At 40.8% G+C, this 24,390-nt stretch overlaps 2 pseudogenes; both read right to left on the minus strand.

Moving 5' to 3' along the window:
• Positions 1–1,608: 1,608 nt before the first annotated feature.
• On the minus strand, positions 1,609–2,661 carry LOC133256503 (olfactory receptor 10AG1-like; annotated as a pseudogene).
• A 17,973-nt stretch (positions 2,662–20,634) lies between these two features.
• On the minus strand, positions 20,635–21,921 carry LOC133256504 (olfactory receptor 10AG1-like; annotated as a pseudogene).
• Positions 21,922–24,390: the final 2,469 nt, after the last annotated feature.

Genomic DNA, 24,390 nt, shown 5'->3' on the forward strand with positions numbered 1-24,390 from the left:
TGAAGTGTATCCTTGAATGTGTATTAATTAATATAATTGGTATGTAGAAAAAATAAGTAGTGGCCTTGGTGTTAGTAACTTTAGACCCTTAAGGTAATACATTCTTTCCTTTGTTGTAAACCCATTACACATCCACCCTATAGGAATGCAATTTTCTCTTTGGAAGATGGTGCCAAACCTTAAAATAATTACTCTTAGAGAAAATAAGACTTTGTTGACAAGTCCTTGTCAAGAGTCATAAAATGTTAGTAGGCCTTCTGGCCAGAAGATGATGTAAATCACCTAAAGCATTTGTCTACGATAAATTTGCAGGAAAGAAACCCTGGTTTTTGATAAGAATCAAAGACTGCTGACTTTGCATCCCCTATTATCCTCTATGTGTAACTTAGGGTATAAAAACCCCTGTTGAAAATAAAGCTACGGACCTTGCTCACCAACGCTTGGTCTCCCCACGTCATCCTTCCCTTTACTTCCAGCTGAGTCTCCAACTGGAGCCCGGAACCCACCACGCTTAATAATTATGCCTGGGCTTCTAAGACCCACTCGAGAAGGTGTCTAGAGTGAGGCACCTTCCGCTCTTCGAGAGGGTGCCTGCGGCCTACGTAAGTGGTGCAAACTTCTTGTCTTGAAGTTTAATTGGTCTCCCGCGTAAACCAATTTACTCGGTCTCTTTTCTCCACTGAATTTTCCTACTGAGCGATCCTCATTCTATTATTCTTTATATCTCTAACTAGCATATAAATAGTCGCCTAGGCCGTCTCTCCTTCGAATACCCTGGATCAGCTGGGGCTGGTCCCTGGCAGGTGGCGCCCGAACAGGGACCTCAGGAGACAATAATCAAAGAGGTGAGCAGGCACGAATCACGCAGTCAGTAGAAAATAATCATGGAGCTCAACAGTGACGAATCATGCTGCTCAGCTGGCAATAATCAAGCAGAGGAGCAGGCAGGAATCACACAGCTCAGCTGGCAATTGTCAAGCAGAGGAGCAGGCAGGAATCACACAGCTCAGATGTAGGAAATGGACTTACACCGTGGGGGAGGGAGAGAGTGAGATGAATGGAGAAAGTAGCATCAACATATATACACAATCAGGCATGAGATGGATAGCTGGTGGGAAGTTGCTGTACTGCACAGGGAGCCCAGTCTCAGGTGATGACCTGGAGGGACAGGACGTGGCGGGGAGGGAGGGGATACAGGAATAATTAAGGCTGATCTGTGTGGTGCTGGAGAAGACTCCTGAGAGTCCCTTGGACTGCAAGGAGATCCAACCAGTCCATCCTAAAGGAAATCAGCCCTGAATATTCATTGGAAGGACTGATGCTGAAGCTGAAACTCCAATACTTTGGCCACCTGATGCTAAGAGCTGACTCATTTGAAAAGGCCCTCATCCTGGGAAAGATTTAAGGCAGGAGGAGAAGGGGACGACAGAGAATGAGATAGTTGGATGGCATCATTGACTCAATGGACATGAGTTTGAGCAAACTCCAAGAATTGGTGATGGACAGGGAGGCCTGGCATGCTGCAGTCCATGGGGTCACAAAGAGTCAGACATGACTGAGCGACTGAACTGAACTGAACTGGAAAATATAGTATAAAAAGAAGTGGTTAACTTTTAAACTGGGAAATGTAGAGATCTTTAAAAATTTCTCTGATAACCCTGTGGCCAGTATTTAAAGCATTTTAAAATAAACTCATCACACTACTTTTTTAAGTAACAATTTTCTCAATGCTGCAATCACATCCTTGTTCCGAAGGCTGTATATCATGGGATTGAACATCGGCGTCATTATGGTGTAGAACAGAGAGAGGAGTCTGTCAGTTCCTGCAGAATGTCTGGATTTGGGCCTTAATTAGGTAATGGTAGGAGATCCAAAGAATAAAAGCACAACCAACAGGTGAGAACACGTGGAGAAGGCTTTGGCTCGCCCTCTGGCTGTTGGCAACCTCAGAATAGTGGAAATGATTTTGCTGTAAGAGGCAAGGTTCAACATAAAAGGTACAGCAACAAACAACAGAGCTACTGCATAGACTGACAGCGTGTGTGCAAAAGTGTCTCCACAGGCCAGCTTCAGAATGGGGGGAATGTCACAGAAGAAGTGACTAATCTCTTTCGAGTGACAGAAACACAGAGAGAAGATCCAGCACATATGCCCTATCTGCACTGGGATTCCACTGACCCAGGAGCCCACAGCCAGCTGGAGGCACACCTTTGGGGTCATGACCAGGGGATAGTGCAGAGGGCCACAGACGGCCACACAGCGGTCATAGGCCATCACTGCCAGGAGGAAGCACTCAGTGGCTCCAAGGATAAGGAAGAAGCACATTTGGGCAGCACAGTCCAGCACAGAAATGCTTCTGTCCTGAGTCCAAAGGTTCACCAGAATCCTAGGGAGAGTGATGGACACATAACAGATTTCCAAGGAGGAAAGATTTGCCAGGAAAAAATACATGGGTTTGTGCAGTGCAGGGTCAAGCCTAGTTAGTATTATTATGAGACTATTTCCAGTTAAGATAATGATGTAAATGACGGAGAACACCCCCAAATAATAACCCTTGGAGGTTTGGAAGGTCAGAAAACCCCAGCAGTGCAAACTGTATCACTGTGGACATGTTGTCTTCCGCTTCCATCTCTTCATATTTCATCTGTGGGAATGATTCAATCAGAGGCACTGTCATTTCATTTTTACTGACTCTTGTTTTTTGTGTATAAACTAGATTATATGTCTTCTTACTTTTCATTTCCTTATAAAAACCAAACTTATAATGCCAGGTGCTCTAAAAGTACAGAGAAGTATACTTTTATTTATCATTAAACCTATCTGGTTTAACCTATCATTAAACCCATTGGGAGGAGCTACCCCCCAGCCCAAGGCCAGGGGCGGCGGCTGAGAGGAGCAACCCCACGTCCAAGGAGCGCTGGCTGCACAGGTGCAGGAAAGCAGAGAGGAGCTACTCCATGTTCAAGGTCAGGAGGGGTGGCGGTGAGGAGATACCCCTCGTCCAAGGTAAGGAGCAGCAGCTGCGCTTTGCTGGAGCAGCCGTGAAGAGATACCCCACGTCCAAGGTGAGAGAAACCCAAGTAAGATGGTAGGTGTTGTGAGAGGGCTTCAGAGGGCAGACACACTGAAACCATAATCACAAAAAACTAGTCAATCTAATCACACGGGCCACAGCCTTGTCTGACTCAATGAAACTAAGCCATGCCCGTGGGGCAACCCAAGATGGGTGGGTCATGGTGGAGAGGTCTGAAAGAATGTGGTCCACTGGAGAAGGGAATGGCAAACCACTTCAGTATTCTTGCCTTGAGAACCCCATGAACAGTATGAAAAGGCAAAATGATAGGATACTGAAAGAGGAACTCCCCAGGTCGGTAGGTGCCCAATATGCTACTAGAGATCAGTGGAGAAATAACTCCAGAAAGAATGAAGGGATGGAGCCAAAGCAAAAACAACACCCAGTTGTGGGTGTGACTGGTGATAGAAATAAGGTCCGATGCTGTAAAGAGCAATATTGCATAGGAACCTGGAATGTTAGGTCCATGAATCAAGGCAAATTGGAAGTGGTCAAACAGGAGATGGCAAGAGTGAACATCGACATTCTAGGAATAAGTGAACTAAAATGGACTGGAATGGGTGAATTTAACTCGGATGACCATTGTATCTGCTACTGTGGGCAGGAATCCCTGAGAATAAATGGAGTAGTAGAAATGGAGTAGCCATCATGATACCCACTCCAGTGTTCTTGCCTGAAGAATCCCAGGGATGGGGGAGCCTGTTGGGCTGCTGTCTGTGGGGTCACACAGCGTCGGACACGACTGAAGTGGCTTAGCAGCAGCAGCAGCAGCAGCCATGATGCTCAACGAAAGAGTCCGAAATGCAGTACTTGGATGCAATCTCAAAACTGACAGAATGATCTCTGTTCATTTCCAAGGCAAACCATTCAATATCACAGTAATCCAAGTCTATGCCCCAACCAGTAACGCTGAAGAAGCTGAAGTTGAACGGTTCTATGAAGACCTACAAGACCTTTTAGAACTAACACCCAAAAAAGATGTCCTTTGCATTATAGGGGACTGGAATGCAAAAGTAGGAAGTCAAGAAACACCTGGTGTAACAGGCAAATTTGGCCTTGAAATACGGAATGAAGCAGGACAAAGGCTAATAGAGTTTTGCCAAGAAAACGCACTGGTCATAGCAAACACCCTATTCCAACAACACAAGAGAAGACTCTACACATGGACAACACCAGATGGTCAACACCGAAATCAGATTGATTATATTCTTTGCAGCCAAAGATGGAGAAGCTCTATACAGTCAGCAAAAAACAAGACCAGGAGCTGATTGTGGCTCAGATCATGAACTCCTTATTGCCAAATTCAGACTTAAATTGAAGAAAGTAGGAAAAACCACTAGATCATTCAGGTATGACCTAAATCAAATCATTTATGATTATACAGTGGAAGTGAGAAATAGATTTAAGGGCCTAGATCTGATAGACAGAGTGCCTGATGAACTATGGAATGAGGTTCGTGACATTGTACATGACACAGGGATCAAAACCATCCCCATGGAAAAGAAATGCAAAAAAGCAAAATGGCTGTCTGGGGAGGCCTTACAAATAGCTGTGAAAAGAAGAGAAGCAAAAAGCAAAGAAGAAAAGGAAAGATATAAGCATCTGAATGCAGAGTTCCAAAGAATAGCAAGAAGAGATAAAAAAGCCTTCCTTGGCCATCAATGCAAAGAAATAGAGGAAAACAACAGAATGGGAAAGACTAGAGATCTCTTCAAGAAAATTAGAGATACCAAGGGAACATTTCATGCAAAGATGGGCTCGATAAAGGATAGAAATGGTATGGACCTAACAGAAGCAGAAGACATTAAGAAGAGGTGGAAGAATACACAGAAGAACTGTACAAAAAAGATCTTCATGACCCAGATAATCACGATGGTGTGATCACTGACCTAGAGCCAGACATCCTGGAATGTGAAGTCAAGTGGGCCTTAGGAAGCATCACTACGAACAAAGCTAGTGGAGGTGATGGAATTCCAGTTGAGTTATTTCAAATTCTCAAAGATGACGCTGTGAAAGTGCTGCACTCAATATGCCAGTACATTTGAAAAACTCAGCAGTGGCCACAGGACTAGAAAAGGTCAGTTTTCATTCCAATCCCAAGGAAAGGCAATGCCAAAGAATGCTCAAACGACCGCACAATTGCACTCATCTCACACGCTGGTAAAGTAATGCTCAAAATTCTCCAAGCCAAGCTTCAGCAATACGTGAACTGTGAACTTCCAGATGTTCAAACTGGTTTTAGAAAAGGCAGAGGAACCAGAGATCAAATTGCCAACATCCACTGGATCATGGAAAAAGCAAGAGAGTTCCAGAAAAACATCTACTGCTGCCTTATTGACTATGCCAAAGCCTTTGACTGTGTGGATCACAATAAACTATGGAAAATTCTTCAGGAGATGGGAATACCAGACCAACTGACCTGCCTCTTGAGAAACCTATATGCAGGTCAGGAAGCAACAGTTAGAACTGGACATGGAACAACAGACTGGTTCCAAATAGGAAAAGGAGTACGTCAAGGCTGTATATTGTCACCCTGCTTATTTAACTTCTATGAAGAGTACATCATGAGAAACGCTGGGCTGGAAGAAGCACAAACTGGAATCAAGATTGCCGGGAGAAATATCAATAACCTCAGATATAGTTGACACCACCCTTATGGCAGAAAGTGAAGAGGAACTAGAAAGCCTCTTGATGAGAGTGAAAGAGGAGAGTGAAAAAGTTGGCTTAAAGCTCAACATTCAGAAAACGAAGATCATGGCATCTGGTGCCAACACTTCATGGGAAATAGATGGGGAAACAGTGGAAACAGTGTCAGACTTTATTTTTCTGGGCTCCAAAATCACTGCAGATGGTGATTGCAGCCATGAAATTAAAAGACGCTTACTCCTTGGAAGGAAAGTTATGACCAACCTAGATAGCATATTCAAAAGCAGAGACATTATTTTGCCAACAAAGATTCGTGTAGTCAAGGCTATGGTTTTTCCCGTGGTCATGTATGAATGTGAGAGCTGGACTGTGAAGAAAGCTGAGCGCCGAAGAATTGATGCTTTTGAACTGTGGTGTTGGATAAGACTCTTGAGAGTCCCTTGGACTGCAAGGAGATCCAACCAGTCCATTCTGAAGGAGATCAGCCCTGGGATTTCTTTGGAAGGAATGATGCTAAAGCTGAAACTCCAATACTTTGGCCACCTCATGGGAAGAGTTGACTCATTGGAAAAGACTCTGATGCTGAGAGGGATTGAGGGGCAGGAGAAGGGGACGACAGAAGACGAGATGGCTAGATGGCATCACTGACTCGATGGACATTAGTTTGAATGAACTCCGGGAGTTGGTGATGGACAGGGAGGCCTGGCATGCTGTGATTCATGGGGTCGCAAAGAGTCGGACACGACTGAGCGACTGAACTGAAATGAACTGAACTGAACTGAAAACCTATCTGTAAGAAAAAACTTCAGTCTCTGTTTTCTCTACAGTATATTATTTTATTGCTTTGATTCTAAAAACATGTGATTGCAATTTTGCTATTCATCTGAACACTTAAAAATTCAAATTGAAAATTATGTTCAATTGTAGCAATAATTTCATGTTTTCAACTGATGTGCTATTTTCACCTCTCTATTCTGTTTTCCATTATTATCAATTCAAAATTAATTTTATTGTTCCTGTAAATATTTTGGAAGCCACTTAAAGTTGTTTTGGGGATAAAGATAGTTAATTTTTAAAATGATGATCTTCCAGTGGTATTTCCAAATCTTGTTTTTCTTTGATGTTATGCATATTTAGCTCTTTAACTATAAAACCAAATCAATGAGCTGACCATTGAGTATTGTAGGATACTATTTTTTTAAGTGTGTATTTCAATGTAATGTGTATAAAAGCAACAGTCATAGTTTTTTTAATATATAATTTGTTTTCATTCATTTATTTATTTTAGTTTGGCCACAGGGCATGTGGGATTCTAGTTCCCAGACTAGGGGTTAAATCTGGACACTTGCAGTGGAATTAGGGAGTCTTAATCATTGGACCACCAGGGAGGTCCCAGTAGTCATAATTTTTATTCAGATTTTCTAACTTAGACAAAAGAATCATTAAGCTGATCTTTCTGTCCAGGAACACCCAAGAGATAAGAAATAGGTACATCTGGCACTTATGTTCCAGCTAGGAGTTCTAACTAGAATGCTCACCCCTCACACACTTACTGCATGAAAGAAACATCAGCCACAATTCATCTCTGAGATCTTCCTAAATTACTCACATCCTTGATAATTGCTGTTGTTCTGCTGGCCCCATTTAATTCATTCATTCTTGTGGTTTTTTTGTTCTGTTTTGCATTTTTGTGTATGTTTGTTTATGTGAGTGTGAATATGTTGAGCTGAGGTTGCCCGTCTTCATTAAGTACTTGTCCTTTGCTGTAGGTAGATTTTAAGCTTCTTGTGATATTCTATACACCTTTCTATGGAGCATATAGTATATTTTCTCACAAAAGCAATTTCTTAATTTATTGAATAAATTAAAATGAGTCAACTTGATTGTTTCTTTATAATAGTCCCCAAGATGTAAGCGAGGATTTCTACCCAAAATTCAGAACAACCTCCTGTACCCTCCTGTTTTATTTATTTATTTAATTCAGAGTAGACTGTAGTACTTGGATACTGATTAAAATTGCTTGTTCAAAGAATCATCAATCTTTTTAGACCAGTACAGTTCAAGTGTAGAGTGTGTGTCTAGAAATTATACTCTTTTCACCCACCCTTGTAGAAGTTGCAAGTTACATCATTGTTTTCGGTATATCATACATAACTTCCATGGTATGTGTTTACTAATTTGAAAGTTCACAGAGACGAAGCCACTGCAAAGAAGAGACACACCTATCTCCATATTCTAACAGTTTTAAGTGAGGACGAGGGTCAACATTTCAGCTACATAACTGTAGACACATATAAGGAGCAGAAGGAACAGTCCATCCAACACTTGAGCACCCCGGGGAATTCCTTTTCCCTAGGAAAAGGAAAGCTGAACAGGAATCTATTTTATCAGCTACAATATTTCAGACTACTTATATATATTTATATTTTACATATAATATATATTAAGGATCAGAAGGTGTTTAAACTTCACTTATTATTATAGAATTTTCCCAATGAAAATGTGATTTTAAGAAATATAAAAACGCTTTGGACGGCCCTCGGCGCATGCGCGCGCGCAGCGACACGTGACTCCGCACGCTGTCCCGGAAGTCGGCGCGGGACGGGCGGCGGGTGGAAGCCGGTGCGGGGCTGAGGATCTCAGCGTTACCGCCGTTGTCCCCTCCTGGGCCGGGGTCGCCCGCCCGCGGCGAGGGACGCCGGGCCCTGATCGTCTGCCGGCGCCCTTCCGCAGCGTCTCCGCGTGGCTGCGATGGAGGCGCCGCCCGGCGGCAAAAATTTAAAAAAAAAAAAAACGCTTTGACCGAGTCTTTAACGTGATCAGAAACAGGGGTCTGATAGGTGACATTATTAAGATATGATTTTATGTGTATAAGACTATGAAACAGTGCCTATTTTTTTCACTACCTTATCCTGACACCTTTATCTATGTTTATTCACCTATTTAATTCAATGTAGAGTGTAGCAGCAGCAGCAGAGTGTAATACTTGGATGCTGATTAAAATCGCTTGTTGAATGAGCCATCAATCTTTTCAGTCCGGTATGCATCCACTCCAGTACTCTTGCCTGGAAACTCCCACGGACGGAGGAGCCTGGTAGGCTGCAGTCCATGGGGTCGCTGAGCGACTTCACTTTCACTTTTCACTTTCATGCATTGGAGAAGGAAATGGCAACCCACTCCAGTGTTCTTGCCTGGAGAATCCCAGGGACGGGGGAGCCTGGTGGGCTGCCGTCTATGGGGTCACACAGAGTCAGACACGGTTGAGGCGACTTAGCAGCAGCAGCAGCAGCAGCATGCATCATGCCCTACATTTGACGAGTTAACCTCTGCCTTCAGAAACTACCGTCAGTGTTTCTTTCTTTTATTGTATCTTTTTTTTATATGAGGTCTTCTCTCATTTTTTTGACTTCTGTCTAAATTATTCCTTTCTGTTCAACTAGGATAGTACATTTGAATATCCCTAGGTCAAGAAGATCCCTTGGAGAAGGGAATGGATACCCAGTCCAGTATTCTTGACTGGAGAATTTCATAAACAGAGGAGCCTGGTGGGTTACAGTCTATGGGGTCACAAAGAGTCAGACATCCCTGAGCTACTAACACTTCCATTTTTTCACACAGGGTGGTACATTTGAAAATCATACTGAAACTCAGGTTCAAAAAATAGCCAGAAGAAGTCAAAAAACAGACCTTGCAATCAAAAATACAGTGTTCTTAATTTACTGAAATATTTTTTTATTCTTAACTTTGCTTTTCTTTTTCAAATGGAGCAAGATTTTATGAATCTTAAGAGGAATTACCAATGTAAAATCATATTTAAAGTAAGAAATATTAAAACTATTCAAATCCTACCCAAGTTACACTTAGTTTTATAAACTCAATCTCATCAAAATTTTTCTTCTCAAATCTTGCAATGTCGCTGTTGGTTTCCAACTTCCGGAAACCTTTAGATAGCACTACTACCCCACTCAGAAAGAAGAGCCACTAAATTGTTCAGGTTATGTAGCCACTTTTGTTTTTATCCAAATAACTTATGTTTGCTTTTCTGGTCTTTCCACTGTGTGAGGATTATAATAAGCATGTACATTATCTATCATGAAAATGTACATGGTGCTATTGAAAGCAAGTTTGTAAAATCAAATTGAAGATAGGAAATGAAAGTCTAAAACCGGTGACTCAAGGAGTCTAATTCCTTGTGTGCTGCAGTCCATGGGGTCACAAAGAGTCAGTCACAACTGAGCGACTGAACTGAATTGAACTGAATTCCTTAATTGAAGTTTCTAAAGATTAAAATGAAAACATACCAAAACCTCTTTCATATTGTCAGATTCAGTTATCATAAAAGTTATTTTTAACAAACAGGATTTTATGTAAATAGGGTGCAAATCTTTTTAATAAAGTTCATTTACTATATTATTCCTTCAGTTCAGGCCAGTCACTCAGTCATGCCCGACTCTTTGTGACCCAATGAATCACAGCACGCCAGGCCTCCCTGTCCAGCACCAACTCCCGGAGTTCACTCAGATTCACGTCCATCGAGTCAGTAATGCCATCCAGCCACCTCATCCTCTGTTGTCCCCTTCTCCTCCTGCCCCCAATCCCTCCCAGCATCAGAGTCTTTTCCAATGAGTCAACTCTTCGCATGAGGTGGCCAAAGTACTGGAGTTTCAGCTTTAGCATCATTCCTTCCAAAGGAATCCCAGGGCTGATCTCCTTTAGGATGGACTGGTTGGATCTCCTTGCAGTCCAAGGGACTCTCAAGAGTCTTATCCAACACCACAGTTCAAAAGCATCAATTCTTCGGCGCTCAGCCTTCTTCACAGTCCAACTCTCACATCCATACATGACCACAGGAAAAGCCATAGCCTTGACTAGACGAACCTTTGTTGGCAAAGTGATGTCTCTGCTTTTGAATATGCTATCTAGGTTGGTCATAACTTTCCTTCCAAGGAGTAAGCGTCTTTTAATTTCATGGCTGCAGTCACCATCTGTAGTGATTTTGGAGCCCAGAAAAATAAAGTCTGACACTGTTTCCACTGTTTCCCCATCTATTTCCCATGAAGTGATGGGACTGGATGCCATGATCTTCATTTTCTGAATGTTGAGCATTGTCAACTTTTTCACTCTCCACTTTCACTTTCATCAAGAGGCTTTTGAGTTCCTCTTCACTTTCTGCCATAAGGGTGGTGTCAACTATACCTGAGGTTATTGATATTTCTCCCAGCCATCTTGATTTCAGCTTGTGTTTCTTCCAGTCCAGCGTTTCTCATGATGTACTCTGCATATAAGTTAAATAAACAGGGTGACAATATACAGCCTTGACGTACTCCTTTTCCTATTTGGAACCAGTCTGTTGTTCCATGTCCAATTCTAACTGTTGTTTCCTGACCTGCATACAAATTTCTCAAGAGGCAGATCAGGTGGTCTGGTATTCCCATCTCTTTCTGAATTTTCCACAGATTATTGTGATCCACACAGTCAAAGGCTTTGGCATAGTCAATAAAGCAGAAATAGATGTTTTTCTGGAACTCTCTTGCTTTTTCCATGAACCAGCAGATGTTGGCAATTTGATCTCTGGTTCCTCTGCCTTTTCTAAAACCAGCTTGAACATCAGGAAGTTCACAGTTCACATATTGCTGAAGCCTGGCTTCAGCAATTACTTTACTAGCATTACTTTACTAGCGTGTGAGATGAGTACAATTGTGTGGTAGTTTGAGCATTCTTTGGCATTGCCTTTCTTTGGGATTGGAATGAAAACTGTCCTTTTCCAGTCCTGTGGCCACTGCTGAGTTTTCCAAATGTGCTGGCATATTGAGTGCAGCACTTTCACAACATCATCTTTCAGGATTTGAAATAGCTCAACTGGAATTTTATCACCTCCACTAGCTTTGTTCGTAGTGATGCTTTCTAAGGCCCACTTGACTTCACATTCCAGGATGTCTGACTCTAGGTCAGTGATCACACCATCGTGATTATCTTGATTGTGAAGATCTTTTTGTACAGTTCTTCTTGTATTCTTGCCATCTCTTCTTAATATCTTCTGCTTCTGTAGGTCCATACCGTTTCTGTTCTTTATCGAGCCCACCTTTGCATGAAATGTTCCTTTGATATCCCAGCTTTTCTTGAAGACGTCTCTAGTCTTTCCCATTCTGTTTTCCTCTATTTCTTTGCATTGATCGCTGAAGAAGGCTTTCTTATCTCTTCTTGCTATTCTTTGGAACTCTGCATTCAGATGTTTATATCTTTCCTTTTCTCCTTTGCTTTTCGCTTCTCTTCTTTTCACAGCTATTTGTAAGGCCTCCCCAGACAGCCATTTTGCTTTTTTGCATTTCTTTTCTATGGGAATGGTCTTGATCCCTGTCTCCTGTACAATGTCACAAACCTCATTCCATAGTTCATCAGGCACTCTATCTATCAGATCTAGGCCCTTCAGGAAGGGTGGTGGTGAGGAGATACCCGTCGTCCAAGGTAAGGAGCAATGGCTGTGCTTTGCTGGAGCAGCTGTGAAGAGATACCCCACGCCCAAGGTAAGAAAAACCCAAGTAAAATGGTAGATGTTGCAAGAGAGCATCAGAGTGCAAACACACTGAAACCATACTCACAGAAAACTAGTCAATCTAATCACACTAGGACCACAGTCTTGTCTAACTCAATGAAACTAAGCCATGCCTGAGGGGCAACCCAAGATGGGCAGGTCATGGTGGAGAGATCTGAAAGAATGTGGTCCACTGGAGAAGGGGATGGCAAACCACTTCAGTATTCTTGCCTTGAGAACCCATGAACAGTATGAAAAGGCAAAATGATAGGATATTGAAAGAGGAACTCCCCAGGTCCGTAGGTGCCCAATATGCTACTGGAGATCAGTGGAGAAATAACTCCAGAAAGAATGAAGGGATGGAGCCAAAGCAAAAACAATACCCAGCTGTGGATGTGACTGGTGATAGAAGTAAGGTCCGATGCTGTAAAGAGCAATATTGCATAGGAACCTGGAATGTTAGGTCCATGAATCAAGGTAAATTGGGAAGTGGTCAAACAAGAGATGGCAAGAGTGAATGTCGACATTCTAGGAATCAGTGAACTGAAATGGTCTGGAATGGGTGAATTTAACTCAGATGACCATTATTATCTACTACTGCGAGCATGAATCCCTCAGAAGAAATGGAGTATCCATCATGGTCAACAAAAGAGTCTGAAATGCAGTACTTGGATGCAATCTCAAAAACGACAGAATGATCTCTGTTCATTTCCAAGGCAAACCATTCAATATTACAGTAATCCAAGTCTATGCCCCAGCCAGTAATGCTGAAGAAGCTGAAGTTGAATGGTTCTATGAAGACCTACAAGACCTTTTAGAACTAACACCCAAAAAAGATGTCCTTTGCATTATAGGCGACTGGAAGGCAAAAGTAGGAAGTCAAGAAACACCTGGAGTAACAGGCAAAATTGGCCTTGGAATACGCAATGAAGCAGGGCAAAGACTAATAGAGTTTTGCCAAGAAAGTGCACTGGTCATAACAAACACCCTCTTCCAACAACACAAGAGAAGACTCTATACATGGACATCACCAGATTGTCAACACCAAAATCAGATTGATTATATTCTTTGCAGCCAAAGATGGAGAAGCTCTATACAGTCAGCAAAAACAAGACCAGGAGCTGACTGTGGCTCAGACCATGAACTCCTTATTGCCAAATTCAGACTTAAATTGAAGAAAGTAGGGAAAACCACCAGACCATTCAGGTATGACCTAAATCAAATCCCTTATGATTGTATTTCAATATAGTGTCTGCAAATTCAGCATTCATAATTTTTATTCAGATTGCTGCTATACTTTATAAAGATTAATGATTAGAAAGACGAAAAATGTATTTTAGAAACATTATGTCCATACATGGAATGATATCACTGTTCAAGGTTTATATATTTACCTACAAATTTTGTTATATTATTTTGTGATTTTTTTTATTTTATTTTAATTCTAGCCATTAAAGTACATGTGTATCATAATTTTACTTTAATTTTAATTTGCATTTCAAAATGCAAATGCTAATGCTGAAGATGGTGAGCAAGTTTTATGTTATTATTTAATTCTGTGTATCCTTTTAGTAAAGTATCTATCAAAGAGTTTTGTACATTTGTTGATTAGGTTGCTTCTGCTTTTGCTACTGGTCTTTGGGAGTTTTTGTATTATCTATATATATTTCACTTTTTTGAATATGTGATTCACAAATACTTCCACACCTCAGTTTTACATTCATGTTTTGTTGAGACAAGAAGACAACTTATTTTCTCCTTATGAGTCCCTGTTTACATATTTAGCAGACTTAATCTTAATAACACAATTTTAGTTATAGGAACTTATTATGAGTCATTGATTGTTCAAAGGAAAGACATTGAAATAATCACGTATCAGTACTGATGTAGCTACTATTAATCACAAGCTCTTGAACTAGTTTTCCCTACTTTGGGATCCTATTTCAAATAATTGTCAAAGTGTCATACTTGCTGTGAGCCAAGTTTTAAGGAATCTGCAAAGCCTACAGATTTAACAATGATTTTTAATATCAAAGATCATGTAACAACAGAACAATGTTGCTGACAAAGTTAAATATTATTTTAAAAATATGGTATTTGCCCAAAAAATAAAATGCTTTTAGATCATCAAATGTCTGTAAAAAGTTATATTTATGAAAAACAAAGTAACAGGAACATGCAACACTTTTCTTTAAAATATCAATAGATTGATAGATCTTTCTAAAGTTAGACCTTTCTTGCTAATCTCCCATTGACACTGGGAGCATATGAAAATATTACAAAATAATAGTGAAATGTGTCTGTATCCTCAGCAGTCCATATCCCAAGAAGTTCATATATCAGATGAAAGTGTGTTGAGTACATGCATACCAAAGCAAAGCATCCTTGAAACACCCGAAGTACTCAGCCACAATACACACATGATCATCATTAAAGTCTACAAACAATAAATGCTGGAGAGGATGTGGAGAAAAGGGAACACTGTTGCACAGTTGGTAGGAATGCACGTTGATATAGCCACTATGGAGAACAGTACGGAGAATTAAAAAAAAAAAAAAACTAGTAATAAAACTACAATGCTGTTGTTCAGTCACTCAGTCACGTCCAACTCTTTGAGACCCCATGGACTGCAGCACGCCAGGCTACTCTGTCCTTCACCATCTCATGGAGCTTGCTCAAGCTCATGTCCATTGAGTCAGTGATGCCATCCAACCATCTTGTCTTCTGTCATCCCTCCTCCTGACTTCAATCTTTCCCAGCAACAGGGTCTTTTCTAATGAGTCAGATCTTCACATCAGGTGGCTAAAGTATTGGAACTTCAGCTTCAGTTTCCATCCCTCCAATGAATATTGAATACAACAATCATTGGGAGCTGTGGAATACTGGCCTAAGTCCTTTTGAAGGTCGCCATTACCGTCATTACCCCTACCATAGGCCAAACTACAGGGAGGCTTGGAACACAGCCCCACCCATCAGTAGAAACATGGATTAAAGATTTACTGAGCATGGCCCAGTGTCAGACTTTGTTTTTGGGGGGGGGGGGGGGGCGGGGCTCTAAAATCACTGCAGATGGTGACTGCAGCCATGAAATTAAAAGACGCTTACTCCTTGGAAGGAAAGTTATGACCAACCTAGATAGCATATTCAAAAGCAGAGACATTACTTTGCCAACAAACGTCCGTCTAGTCAAAGCTATAGTTTTTCGTGTGGTCATGTATGGATGTGAGAGTTGGACTGTGAAGAAGGCTGAGCGCCAAAGAATTGATGCTTTTGAACTGTGGTGTTGGAGAAGACTCTTGAGAGTCCCTTGGGCTGCAAGGGGATCCAACCAGTCCATTCTGAAGGAGATCAGCCCTGGGATTTCTTTGGAAGGAATGATGCTAAAGCTGAAACTCCAGTAGTTTGGCCACCTCATGCGAGGAGTTGACTCATTGGAAAAGACTCTGATGCTGGGAGGGATTGGGGGCAGGAGGAGAAGGGGACGACAGAGGATGAGATGGCTGGATGGCATCACTGACTTGATGGATGTGAGTCTCAGTGAACTCTAGAAGTTGGTGATGGACAGGGAGGCCTGGCGTGCTGGGATTCATGGGGTCACAAAGAGTTGGACATGACTAAGCGACTGAACTGAACTGAACTAAGCACGGCCCCACCCATCAGAGCAAGATCCAGATTTCCCCACTGCCAGTACCTCCCAGCAAGAAGTTTCCACAAGCCTCTTACCCTTATCCATCAGAGGGAAGACAGAATGAAAACCACAATCACAGAAAACTAACCAAACTTATTACATGGACCACAGCCTTTTCTCACTTAATGAAACTATGATCCATGCCCTGTAGGGCCACCTAAAATGGACAGGTAATGGTGGAGAGTTCTGACAAAGTGTGGTCCACTGGAGAAGGGAATGGAAACCACTTCAGCATTCTTGCCTTGAGAACCCCATGAACAGTATGGAAAGGAAAAAAGATATGACACTTTTTGATGAATTTTCCAGGTTGGTAGGTGCCCAACATGCTACCAAAGAGTGAAGAAATAGCTCCAGAAGGAATGAAGAGGCTGAGCCAAAGTGGAGACAACACACAGCTGTGGATGTGTCTGGTGGTAAAAGTAAAGTCCGATGCTGTAAAGAACAACACTGCATAGGAACCTGGAATGTTAGGTCCATGAACCAAGGTAAATTAGAAGTGGTCAAACAGGAGATGGCAAGAGTGAACATTGACATTTTAGGAGTCAGTGAACTAAAATGGATGAGAATGGGTAAATTTAATTCAGATGATCATTATATCTATTACTGTGGACAAGAATCCCTTAGAAGAAATGGAGTAGCCCTCATAGTCAACAAAAGAGTCTGAAATGCAGTACTTAGGTGCACTCTCAAAAATGACAGATCTCTGTTTGTTTCCAAGGCAAACCATTCAATATCACAGTAATCCAAGGCTATGGTCCAACCACTAATGCCAAAGAAGCTGAAATTGAATGGTTCTATTATGACCTCCAAGACTTTCTAGAACTAACACACCCAATATATGTCCTTTTCATCATAGGGGACTGGAATGCAAAAGTAGGAAGTCAAGAGATACCTGGAGTAACAGGTAAGTTTGGCCTTTGAGTACAAAATGAAGCAGGGCTGAGTCTAACAGAGTTTTGCCAAGAGAATGCAACGGTCATAGCAAACACCCTCTTCCAACAACACAAGAGATGACGCTACACATGGACATAACCAGATGGTCAATACCAAAATCAGATTGGTTATATTCTTTGCAGCCAAAGGTGGAGATGCTGTATATAGTCAGCAGAAACAAGATTGGGAGCTGATTGTGGCTCAGATCATGAACTCTTTATTGCAAAATTCAGACTTAAACTGAAGAAAGTAGGGGAAACCACAAGGCCATTCAGGTATGACCTAAATCAAATCCTTTATGATTGTACAGTGGAAGTGACAAATCAATTCAAGGGATTAGATCTGACAGAGTGCCTGAAGAACTATAAATGGAGGTCTGTAATGTTGTAAAGGAGGTGGTGATCAAAACCATCCCCATGAAAACTTCCATAAGACCCAGCAATCCTACTCCTGGGTATATTCCCTGAGAAAACCATAATTCAAAGAAATATGCAGCACTATTGACAATAGCCAGGACATTGGAGCAACCTAGATGTACACTGACAGCTGAATGGATAAAGAAGTAGTGGTACCTATATATAATAGAATATTACTCAGTCATAGAAAGTAATGAATTTGTGTCAGTTCTAATTAGGTGGATGAATCTAAAGCATGCTATATAGAGTGAAGTAAGTAAGAAAGAGAAAAACAACTATTGTATATTAATGCAAATAAAATGGACTCTAGAAAATTTGTACTGGTGAATCTATTTGCAGGGCAGGATTGGAGAGGCAGACATGGAGAAGAGACTTGTGAACACAGCAGGGGAAGGAGAGAGTGGGGAAAATTGAGAGTAGCACTGAATCATTTACATTACCATGTGCAAAGCAGATCTAATGGGAAGTCACTGTATAACACAGCTCAGCCCAGTACTCTATGACAACCTAGAGAAGTGAGATGGGGTGGAGAATAGGAGGGAGGTTCAAGACAAAGGGGACATATGTATCCTTAGGGTTGATCCACCTTGTTGTGTGGCAGAAATCAATACAACATTGTAAAGCAATAATCCTCCAATTAAAAAAATAAAAATAAAAAAGCACCAAAATCTACATTCCTGAGAAACATTTCCTGCCTCAGTACAGCTTTTCACCAGATGAACAGACACAAAAGAGGTACTACCTACTACCACCTACCATTGTGAAACATTAATATGTATGCAGATATATTCTCCTTTAGAATTTTATTTAAGCCTGTGAGATTACTTCACAGAGCACTTCTGGTGGGGTGGTCTGACTAGTCTTATACTTTAAAAATAAAGACATTGGAGTGTCAGGTTACTTGTGCTTTCCTGCTTTCCCATTCTAAGATATGACTTCTGCACCCTTCCAAGGATGAAAGACGGAGAAGGAAATGGCAACCTACTCCAGTATCCTTGCCTAGAAAATCCCATGGACAGAGGAGCCTGGTGGGCTGCAGTCCATGGGTCACAAAGAGTTAGGCATGACTGAGTGACTAACACTAAGGATGAAAGTAGTGGAAACAAAAGACTGAACACTTGCTGGCACCTATCTTCATGTTATTAGCCAAAATTGAGTCATTGCTTCATACTCAGCTGGAATAGAGGCTGAGAAATTGAATATTTCAAATCCACATAGTACAGCTAAATTGGTTATGAGATTGAAGTTTTGAATTTGTATATCCTGAGCAGGTCTACACCATCTCTTATATTATTTTCTGTGTATTAGTTGTCTCTTGCAGTTTTAGTAAATTACCACAAACTAAGTGCCTTAAAATTTATTATCTTAGAGTTCTGTAGATGATAGGTCAAAAGTGTTGGGAGGGTCACATTCTTTTTTTATGCTCTAGTGAGTATTCCATCTTTCTTGTTCAATTAAATTATTGGCAGAATTTTCTTCCTTGAGGTTGTCGGACAGAGGACTGATTCTTTGCTGGCAGACCACCAAATGCCATGCTCACTCTCTAGAGATCAGGACAGTCCTTCCTCTTTGCCCCAACAGACGTTGGAGCCAACAATGACAAAATGAGCCCTCCTTTTCTCTGCTCCATCTGTGATAACCTATCTTTTGAATACTGCTTTTATTTCTCTTCTTGTTTTCAAGGCTTATGTGATCAGATTGGTTCTACCTGAATAATCTCCCCCATCTCAATGATTCATGATATTAATCATATCTATAAAGTCCATTTTGTCAAGTAATGTAGTGTACTTGTTTCCAGGGATTCTAGTTCATCTCACCTGGAGAGATATCTATCACAATCTCCCAATGAAATAGCATGACTGGCTTACGTGGTCTTCATTTGATTGAACCATTAACTTCCATAAATTACTCTCTGATACACCATATGATAGTACATCCCAGGATAAAGACAGTTCAGTTCAGTTCAGTCGCTCAGTCGTGTTCGGCTCTTTGTGACCCCATAAATCGCAGCACACCAGGCCTCCCTGTCCATCACCAACTCCCAGAGTTCACTCAGACTCATGTCCATTGAGTTGGTGATGCCATCCAACCATCTCATCCTCTGTCGTCCCCTTCTCCTCCTGCCCGCAATCCCTCCCAGCATCAGGGTCTTTTCCAATGAGTCAACTCTTTTCATGAGGTTGCCAAAGTATTGGAGTTTCAGCTTTAGCGTCAGTTCTTCCAATGAACACCCAGGACTGATCTCCTTTAGGAAAGACAGTTAGGTTATAATTAAAACTAAAACTAGAGAATGAAATAATTGTCAAAAGAACTGTAGCAGAAGTTCTCAGGGACAGCTACAACAAATCATCTCTTAATGTTGCTGATATGAGGATAGAATTGGGAAGATGGGCGTTAATAATCCTAGTGAGATAAGCTCACTTTCCTTCATTATATCAGTCAATGATTTAAAAGAGATAAAGACATGGGAGGTTAGTCCAGACACACTAATGTGATGCAATTGTATGGACTGTGGGTAATTCTGAAAATAACTTCTAAAACTTTTCTTCACTTTTATATCTATATATATTTTCTTTTAAAAATTCAAATTGACATAGATTTAGCTGTCAGAATGCAGTTATGTAACAGATGAAACAAGGCAAAGCAAATTATTTTGGATCAAATTTGCTAAGCAGAACATGCAAATATGTGCAAAGTAAACCAGTTAAGATGAGTAGGAAGGTACTCTTTTATCATGCACTTAGGAAGAGAACAAAGTCTATGAATGCTATTCTTTGGGTTTTGTGATTGGAGTAATTTCACGTGAGTTTATAGTGGATAAGCAAATATGCTCCCAATATTACTGGTCCTCTGAAAAATCTAGATTTTTTGCTAGCAGTCTGATGTTGGCACCAGCAATGTTCATTTACCCATTCACTCATTCGATCCCTCCTTCAAACATCCAATTTTCAACTGCCAGTAGTCATTTTCTGTGCTATAGAATCAAAGAATGCCAACAAATGCAAGTGTGGAGATAGAAATAATTATTTAGATAAAGAAACATATACTTCCCAGTATAGTTAAGCCAAAAACCCTAACTGATTCAATTTTGTTTTAGCTTTTTTAATATGTAAATTACTATGTAATTCATGAGGCAGGATTATTCTTTAGGCATGGAGGATTGACGACTCATTTATCTGGTATATATCCAAGCCCAGTAAATTGTGGGTTAGTTTTCTAAAGTATTCATAAGTGCAGCTGAGAATAGAAGTGCCTAACTCCTTAAAGAGGGAAGATAGAAGCTGAAAACGTTTCTCTGTTAACTGTTTAGCAAACAGTTAAAACATTTATAATTAAAATCATCACATTATTTTTTAAGTAATAATTTTCTCAGCGTTGTAACCACATCCTTGTTCTGAAGGCTGTATATCATGGGATTGAACATCGGAGTCACTATGGTGTGGAACAGAGAGAGGACTCTGTCAGTTCCTGCAGAATGACTGGATTTTGGTCTTGAGTAGGTAATGGCAGCAGATCCAAAGAATAACACCACAACCAACAGGTGAGAAGAGCACGTAGAGAAGGCTTTAGCCTGTCCTCTGGCTGTTGGTGACCTCAGAATAGTGGAAATGATTTGGCTATAGGAGGCAAGGATCAATAAAAAAGGGATGGCAGCAAATAACAGAGCTACTGCATAGACTGAGAGCTCATGTGCAAAAGTGTCTCCACAGGCCAGCTTCAGAATGGGAGGATGTCACAGAAGAAGTGGCTAATCTCGTTCAAATGACAGAAATGCAGAGAGAAGATCCGGCACATTTGCCCTATCTGCACTGGGATTCCACTGCCCCAGGAGCCCACAGCCAGCTGGAGGCACACCTTTGGGGTCATGACCAGGGATAGTGCAGAGGGCTACAGATGGCCACACAGCGGTCATAGGCCATCACCGCCAGGAGGAAGCACTCAGTGGCTCCGAGGATAAGGAAGAAGCACATTTGGGCAGCACAGTCCAGCACAGAAATGCTTCTGTCCTGAGTCCAAAGGTTCACCAGAATCCTAGGGAGAGTGATGGACACGTAACAGATTTCCAAGAAGGAAAGATTTGCCAGGAAGAAATACATGGGTTTGTGCAGTGCAGGGTCAAGCCTGCTGCTAAGTGTGCTAAGTTGCTTAGTCGTGTCTGACTCTGTGCGACCCCATAGACAGCAACCCACCAGGCTCCCCGGTCCCTGGGATTCTCCAGGCAAGAACACTGGAGTGGGTTGCCATTTCCTTCTCCAATGCATGAAAGTGAAAAGTGAAAGTGAAGTTGCTCAGTCGTGTCTGACTCTTAGCGACCTCATGGACTGCAGCCCACCAGGCTCCTCCGTCCATGGGATTTTCCAGGCAAGAGTACTTGAGTGGGGTGCCATTGCCTTCTTCACAGGGTCAAGCCTAGTTAGTATTATTATGAGACTATTTCCAGTTAAGATAATGATGTAAATGATGGAGAACACCCCAAATAATGGCCCTTGAAGGTTTGGAAGGTCAGAAAACCCCAGGAGTACAAATTGCATCACTGTGGACATGTTGTCTTCTGCTTCCATCTCTTCATATTTCATCTGTGGGAATGATTCAATCAAAGGTACTGTTATTTCACTTTCTTTGGCTTTTGTTTCCTTATATATATAAACGATGGTACACCATTCATTTTTTCCAATTCCATTAGAAAACAAACCTATAATTGCTAGGTGTCTAACAGGTTGTGGATTACATTTTTCATTATTATTAAATCAATTTGTAAGAAAAGTTATCCATTTAATCTTTATTTTCTGCCGTGAATTATCACTTTTTCTGAAGATAGGTGATTATAATTTTGCTCTTCACCTGAATGCTCAAAAATGCAAAAATTTGAGTTAAATTCATTTATATTAGTGATTTTGCTCTTACAGCCTGTGTTTTTCTCTTCACCTCTCAATTCTGTGTTTAATTATTATCAATTGAAAGTTAATTTGATTGCATGGTGAAATATATTGTAAGTGACCTAAGATAGTTTTAGGGATGAATATATTTAATTTTTAAAGTGTTGGTTTCCCTGTGGTATTTCTAAAGTCTTGTTTGGCACTGACATTTACATATTTCATTTTTTTCTTATAAATAAAATTGATGAGCTGACTATATAATATAATGGGATGTTACTAGTTTTCAAACATGTGTATTTCAGTGTAAAGTCCATAAATTAGTAGTGATAAGTTCTATTCAGATTTCTCAGTTGAGAGAAAAGGAATTTTAAGCTGTTCTTTTGGCCCAGGAACACTCTAGACGTAAGAGGCAAGTACATCCAGGTTTATGTTCACGAAAGCAGTTCTAGCTAGAATGTTCACCTCTCACTCATTTACTGCATGAAAGACACCACCCACAACTCATCTGTGAGATCTTCCTAAATTACCCACATCCTCAATATTGCTGTTTTACTGATGATCCCATTCAACTTATTCATTCTTCCTTTTTTGCATGTGTTTGTGTTAGTCATGCATGTGAATGCAATAGCTTGAGATTTTCCATCTTTTTTGCGTTTTTCTTATTATTTTAACTATATTACTAGCTTCTTTTGTTTTTCCTGTAGATCTTTTTGGGCAATACTTGGTACATTTCTTCCACTAAGTGTGATTCAGTAACTTCTAGAATACATTAAAGATGAATCAATTTGACTGCTTCTTTGGAATTTCCCCCAAGGTATAAGAGTCCAAATAGCTCAGTCCGTAGAGCATCAGGCTTTTAGTCTGAGGGTCCAGGGCTCAAGTCCCTGTTCAGGCGGAGGTTATTTTGGGCTTCCCTGATAGCTCAGCTGGTAAAGAATCTGCCTGCAATTCAGGAGACCGTGGTTTGATCCCTGGGTTGGGAAGATCCGCTGGAGAAGGTATACGTTACCCACTCCAGTATTCTTGGGCTTCCCTTGTGACTTAGCTGGTAAAGAATCTGCCCACAATGCGGGAGACCTGGGTTTGATGCCTAGGTGGGGAAGATCCCCTGGAGAAGGGAAAGGCTACCCAATCCAGTATTCTGGCCTGGAGAATTCCATGGACTGTATAGTCCATGGGGTCACAAAGAGCCAGACACACTGAGAGATTTTCACTTCACTTCCAAAGTATAAACATGGATTCCCAGTGAAAATGTAAATCTCTCCTTCCTCTCTTTCCTGTTAGAGATCAAACATACTTTTCATGGGGCATGCATGTGTGTATCTATATTTAGAAATTATACTCTTTTTACTCATTCTTGCAGAAGTAGCAAATTGCTTCATTGTTTTCAGCATGTTATACATGTATTTTCATATTATATGTTAACTTATTTGAAAGCCAATAGAAAATAAATCACTGAAAATAAGATACACAACTAACTACATATTCTAAGGGTACTAAGTGAGGACAAAAGTCAAGATTTCTGCTGCAAAAATGTAGACAAACATGGGGTAAAACCAATAGTCCATGCAAAAGCAAGAATACTGGAGTGGGTTGTCATTCCCTTCTCCAGGGGATTTTTCCCACCCAGGGGTCAAATCCAGGTCTTCTGCGTGGCAGGGAGATTCTTAATTGTCCGAGCCATCAGGGAAGCCATATACTATTTATATATGTACCATCTACAATATCTTAAACTACACATTACAGTACTAAAGATATTCAAACTTTTCCATTATTATACAATTCTCTCAATAAAAATGTGATTGTTAGAAATGCAAAACTGCTAGGAATGAGTCTTTTAAATGGTCAGAAGCTAGTGGCTGACAGATGCATTATACATGAGTCTATGCAATCATGCCTCCTTTTTTCAATACCTTGTCCCAACACCTTTACCAAATTTTATTCACATACTTAAATCAATGGAGAGTCTAGTACTTGGATACTGATTAAAACTGCTTATTGAATGAATCATCAATCTTTTCAGCAAGCAGCATGCACCTACATTTGATGAGCCACCCATTTCCCGCAGAAACTGTCATCTGCTTTATTCTTTTTATTGTATCTGCTGTTTATGTATGTAAGGTTTTCTCTCATTTTTTAATCCCCTTTGTAAATTATTCCTTGCTGTTCAGGTAGAATAGTACATTTGAAAAGCATACTGAAACTAAGATGTCAAGGAAAAGCCC

Source organism: Bos javanicus, chromosome 11 (genome assembly GCF_032452875.1).
Source record: "Bos javanicus breed banteng chromosome 11, ARS-OSU_banteng_1.0, whole genome shotgun sequence".
Lineage (NCBI taxonomy): Eukaryota > Metazoa > Chordata > Mammalia > Artiodactyla > Bovidae > Bos > Bos javanicus.